At 36.7% G+C, this 6,384-nt stretch overlaps 1 non-coding gene across 1 annotated transcript; it reads left to right on the top strand.

Annotated features, from left to right (window-relative positions):
- The first annotated feature begins 3,381 nt into the window (after positions 1–3,381).
- Positions 3,382–3,522, top strand: LOC111722836. Its single transcript, XR_002771491.1, has one exon. It is a non-coding gene; the product is annotated as a U4 spliceosomal RNA (small nuclear RNA).
- The last annotated feature ends 2,862 nt before the right edge of the window (positions 3,523–6,384 follow it).

A 6,384-nucleotide genomic window follows, 5' to 3' on the forward strand; every position in this document is an offset into this window, starting at 1 on the left:
TTAATTTCTATTCATTTTGCCCTAACTACATGTAGAAAATAATTTTACTGTTATTATTAAGGTGTGGTCATATCATTCTATCTAAATCCATATCTATCACTTGCTCAATATTTATCTTGCTTTATTATCTCCCTTCTAAGTACAGGAAAAACAGTATTAACGTCATGAAAAATTTGTAAGGTAAAAAATGAAAGTGCAAAAGTCAAAAATAAGGAATAAACAGAACTCGGCATTCACTTATTAATTCATATATTTTCACCTTTATCTTCTCTTCTCCCCAAATTTAACGTAGTTAACAAAAACATCGTACCTAATATTCCATAGAGCATCCTCTCTATGTTTGTTGAACTTATTTATCGGAGAAGCAACAGAGAGAATATAAAACCTTTAAATATCAGACTAACTCTTCAGGGACAGTTCAATCTAGGACATTAGTATAACAGCTTAGGTAGAAGGCACGTGGTGGTTGAACGGAACTTACACGCAGCCAACAGGAAAACTTAAATCGAAAAGCCAGAACAGACAAGAAACTTTTCACCAAAAGCTGAAGGCTGCATGTGGAGCAGAGGTAGTTCATTGTCAGGAGTCCAGAGAGTGAAAAACACAACATTGTCTTTTAAAGTTAGGAAATATGAACTCATTAGGAAGACAGTGTTTCAAGATTACAGCTTAGCAAAGTAATTATCAGCTGTGAGATGGAACGTAGACATGTTTTTGAACTGTGTTAACTGAATGCACCAGGAATGACCTAGAACTCAACAATTCATTCAATAAATAATTGCCACGCAGGTATTGGGACAGCAGTTGAGGATACAAAGATGTTAAGGCACAGTCATTACCTTTAGGCAGCCCACAGTCTCGCAGTCTCAGAAAGGAGACAGGTATGCAAAGAAATAGTTCCCAGCTCAGTATGGGCAAGCGAAAGATTAGCTGCATGTGCAGACTGCGGAGCTCACATAGAAAATGAATAATTTTGAGTAATTGCATCTATAGAAATCTGAGGGAGGGAAGGGGTAGAAAAAAGATTTCCCAGAGGAAAAGAAATCAGAAATGAACGGTTCAACCTAAACTTTACTTGCTCTTACTTCACTTCCTACATTCTTGAAAAGACAAGACTTGGTTGGAAAAAAATAAAAAGAAAAGAAATGATCATCACAGCAGGGTTTGATTTTACTCCTTGGCAAGAAGTAAAGAAGTACAAGGGGCCAGAAATCATGGTCATGAGAGGAGGAGGTCCAGAATCCAAGCAATTGTAATAACCAAAGAGAAAGACTTTTAAAGCAATTTTAAATTGAGTTTACAATCACTATGAAGCATTATTTTCCTCCATATCTTCCAAAATGATCCAAATCTTACAAATACCACTCGCAGACTTTATCATGCACGTTTGTTTCTAGTAGAGAGGAAAACTTTATTTAAGCTGTCTCACTTTTGATACATGGTCAGGGGCCTGACCTATATCGCTTTAAATATCCAAAATTTACTTTCAGATCACAATCAGGATAACCTAGTTCTTTGTGCCCTCAATGAATCACAAACAATTCAAAAACATATTTTCAGAATCACTTATCAAAGACTATCCATCCATACATTCTCCTATTTTGTGCCTCAGATAGCTTGTGAAGTAGGTTATTTCTCAATCTGAGTGTGTTTATAAGCACTGTAGCAAAAGCACATTATATGATTATAGAACAAATGTAAGGCAAAATCTTTTTATAGGTAATCTGTGTGATCATATTAAAAAGAGTATGTGTGTGTGTATATATATATATGTACATACTATATATTTAGTGAGCAATATATATATATATTTGGGAAAGAATCCATCAAAATAAATATAATATATTGCAAAATAATATAGATCTATATATTGCTCACTAAAGGAACTGAAAATAAGGAAAAAAGCATTTTAGGATAGCACTGTTATGAGAAAATTATTTTATTTTATTTTATTTTATTTTATTTTATTTTATTTTTAGACAGCACTTCATTCTGTTGCCCCAGGCTAGAGTCCTGTGGTATAAGTGTAACCCATAGCAAAGTCAAATTCCTGGGCCCAAGTGATCCTCCTATCTCAGCCTCCTGAGTAGATGGGACTAGGGGCTCCTGCCCCAATGCCTGGCTAATTTTTCTGTTTTTTAGTAGAAACGGGGTCTCACGTGGCTCACGCTCGTCGTGAACTTCTGAGCTCAAGCATTCCTCCTGCTGTTAGGATTACAGACATGAGCACCCTGCCCGGCCTTATGAGAGTATTTTAAATAAAATAGATGTCAATCTTATGTCTTTGATTTTATAGCTACCAGTTATGGGTTGTCTATTGTTTCCTAGGCTTTTCATTAAGTTCTGCTTGTACATTCTTCATCACAAGTACTTAGTCTTCATCACAAGCTTGCAAGTAACTGGTATTATTCAATTCACATAGGAGGATGAGCTTGGAACCCCACAGATACTTGCCTTTAGAAGTTCCTCCAAAATATAGGATTAAATGTAATGTTGGGGGAAAGATACGGGGAACTTTTCAGACAGAATAGTCTGAGTGATGTATAGAAGCAGGGTGATGAAAAATATCTAAGTTACATTCTGCCATTTCTTAGGTGCAGCAAGAAAGCAAGCACCTCCTTCTAACTATAGGCAGGTTACCCAACCCTGCTGTTCTCCCCTCGGGGTCTGACCTACATAATTTTCAGAATATTGGTGAGGCCAAGGTCAGGCATCAGCTCATTTCATAGACTGAGGAAGTCCAAAGAACAGGAAGTGATAAGCTATAGGCGTGGGTCCTACCGAAAGAGCCCAAAGTCCAGCAGTTGGTGGAGTTATTTAGTTTCATCTATGTAAGTACAAATATTTGACCTATTCGTGCTGCAGGAATAAAGCATGCCATGAATAATTGAAACGTTTCTCTTCCTGCTAGTTTTAAGAATTCCAAGAAATTCCATAAAACAGCTCGCTTCCTCCCAAGCAAAGAAGATACATTTATTTTGACGGACTATCTCTTTCCCAAATACTTGTCATAAATTAGTCACTGCTTTCCTAATGCAGCTCTAAATTCTCCAAACCAGAAAAGACAGTTTTATTTGCTATCCCCCATGTACTTTCCCTGTTAGTATCAGGTCCCCAAGGTGGTGTCTTTCATGACCACACTGTATTTCAATGAACCTCTCTGAATTACTGCTTAAACGCCAGGATCTCACGGAATGGAATTTGAAATTATTTTGCATGCAGTCATTATATTTTTAATGTTATACGGAGATGGATCTTTTTGCACAAGCGAAATAATCTCAAAACAGACAATAAATTTCATAGTAAAAATCTCAGTATTTTCTAATTTCAGACGTTCAAACTCTCTTTTAGGAAGGATTCTTTAGACATTTTATGATGTGCATATTTGCTCAGTGGCTGTATCGTAGCCAATGAGGGTTATCCAAGGCTAAACCATTGCTAATTAAAAATTTTTCCCAATGCCCGGCCACAACAACTGGCAAAATAGTCAGCCCTGGCAATTTTTGATTGTCTCTATGGAGATGGAATAATAAATAAAAAGAAAGAAAAAAAAACATTTTATGATGCTATAAATTATTTTATAAAATATGCTGCTCACCTCTTTCAAGCAATCTATATTTTTCTATTTACATTTTCACTTAGGTTGTCTTTTTTTTTAAATTTTTATTTTAGATTGTCCTAAATAAACATAAAATTCTAAGTGGTGGAGTCAGGATTGAAAGACTGGCAGGATGGATTTCAAATTTTATGACGTTTGTGCCAATTATGTTGCCCATCCCAGAAGTTCTCACTGTTGACTGTGCTGGGCACCTAAGAAGCTTGGAGCTCCATCAGCAGAGCCTATTTAGGAGGAAGAAATCAGGCGCCATTTGCACAACCGTCAGCTCTCCATTGCTTTGAACACTGAGACTTCTGCCTTGTTCTTGAGGCCTAAATGCTTCCAGGCTACCGTTTTATTTATTCACCCAAGGAACTTTCAGAATGGGTCCCAGGAAAGCTAAATAATTTTAAAGACAATAACCTCCCCCAGGATCTTGATAGTTTGAATGAATTAAGATCTCAATACTAGAAACTTAAAAAATAGGTATTTTACTTTTTTACTTTTGTGTGTATGTGTGTCCAACCAGAGGGAGGTAGATGGAGTGAACCCAATGGAAGTGGCACCAGTGATACCTACTGCCCATTTTCCCTTCTTTATCTCAAGGTTTTATCCCTCAAACAGCTCTAAGGACTCTTCTGAAGAATAAACATGACTGTTGACATATGTAATAGTGAGGTCATTTCTTAGTTATCTCTGGGTGTGTGGGTCCTTTTTGCTTCTGCACACAGAAAAATGGGAGAGGAGAATTGCCTCTTAGGTGTCCATTCTAACTAGAATGAGCTGTAAAGTCAGTGTAGCTGCCCTCTAAATGCACAGTTTAAAGCTTAGCGGAATCTTGTAGCTCATGTTTTGAAGTTTAATAACCTGTAGAAGAGAGTTAAGGAATTTTTCTAACATCAGAATTCCTAGTGATGCAGCAGGACTTGTTTATTTATGGATCCAAAAATAATTGATCAGTCACTTAGTGCCGGAAGTACAACAGTGAGCGAGAAGGCACAGTCTTGGGTTTTGTTGAATTGAGCAAATAAATATTAAATCTGTGGGTTAGGTACGTATCATGAAAAACCTCAGGATACTTTAGAAAGAGTAGAGGAATTTCAGGAGACTTTCAGCAGAAGTTAATGATCAGCAAGTTTGGAATGTCAGAGAGGCTTCCCTTAATAAAGTCATATTAACATTGGAATAATAACAGTGTTGAGTTAGATAAAGTTAAAAAAAAAAAAAAAGCCATTGTGTTGGAAGAGCATGCCAAATAAAGGGGACCTTATGGACAGAGTCCTATGATGTGAAGGAGCTTTTTCTCTTAGTATGAAGAGCAGGGTCAGTGGAGGCACAAAGTGAAAGTTCATTTGACTGGTGGTGATGGGGAGTGTGGATGACGATAGAGACAGAGCCAGATCACGCAGGTGAATTATGGAAGTAAAAATTCACTCCAAGATCAAAGGGAAGCCATTGAAAGAATTTACATGAGGAGCAACGTGACCGGAAGCAACTTGAAAAGCCCAATCTAAGCAGGACAAATAAAACAGAGACGAAAAAGACAGCACAATAAACGTACACTACGTAGATGAGCTAGTGAAGACGTTTATTCTTACAAATAATCTAATTAACACACATGAGAACTGAAGAGAGAAAAGACCCAAGGAATTCAATAATCTTGGTTAATTAGATGTTGAGATTGTCAGCTGAGAATCCCAGAGACAGGGTTAATAATGGATGTCAGAGAAATGATAATACTTGAAATAAATTCTAATAGAAACAAAAATGATAAGCCAATCGTTATTGCACCCTAGAAATCCTTTCAAGCCTAATTTTATTAACTCAGAGCAGCTCTGTGAATTAAAAAAAAATATCAGCTCTACTTCGGGGAATTTAGAGAGGACAAAGTTAATTAACTTTCCTATAGTCTCACTATTCTTAAGTTGTAGAAACAAGATCAAAATCCAGGCAGTGTGGTTTGAGCGTCTCCGTGCTCAGCTATTCTCTTACAGGCAACACAACCCATCAGACAAAGCAATGGCAACCTCCAGCCGAGGTTGATGATCATAACCTTGAGGTGCATCTGTCTGCTCTGCCAGTGCCAACATGATCTGGGGTGACTCAATTCTTTCATGTAAATTCTCTTTTCAAACAGGATTTAATGCACTGAATCAGGCTGATATTTTCTGAAGCTGTAAAATAAACTCCTTTTAAACAGTGTTCCCCGCCCCCAGTATTCTTCTAGAATCCTTTTTCCTTATTTTTTAATATGAAAAATTCACAAAAGTAATGCAGTACATTATATTTTGCTCATCGTGTCACTAAATGTGATTTAAAGTCAATCTCTCTCTCTCTGTCTTCATGTCTCATTCACTGAAAGTCCATGAACAGCTGAATATATGGTTAAATGGTTAATGATATCCTAATTTCTTGGGTTGAGCCAGGCCAGAATTGCAAACATTTCTCTTATAAGAGCATAATAATAGTTCAGTGAAGGTTCTATGCATAATTTATTTGTACTTGCCACAAACTCCTTTGTAGTGTGTATGTAACAGTGATGTGTTTTATCATCACAAACTTAGGTATGCAAAAATTGAGGTCTTTGTTGTTCCCTGTGAAATTAACTCCTGTGTCTCCATCTTCAGTGTTTGTGAAAAACTTAGTCTTGTCAAATTAAAGTTGACTCAGGCCTTGCTGGGCACTTCTCATGTGAAGAAAGAAAAGGAAGTGGTTTTAATATAAATGGAAGAAACTGAAAAACTGTCTAAAAATTAAAAAATAGAATCACGATTATTCAGTGATCC

Source organism: Otolemur garnettii, unplaced genomic scaffold (assembly GCF_000181295.1).
Source record: "Otolemur garnettii isolate 467f Iridium unplaced genomic scaffold, OtoGar3 scaffold00578, whole genome shotgun sequence".
NCBI lineage: Eukaryota > Metazoa > Chordata > Mammalia > Primates > Galagidae > Otolemur > Otolemur garnettii.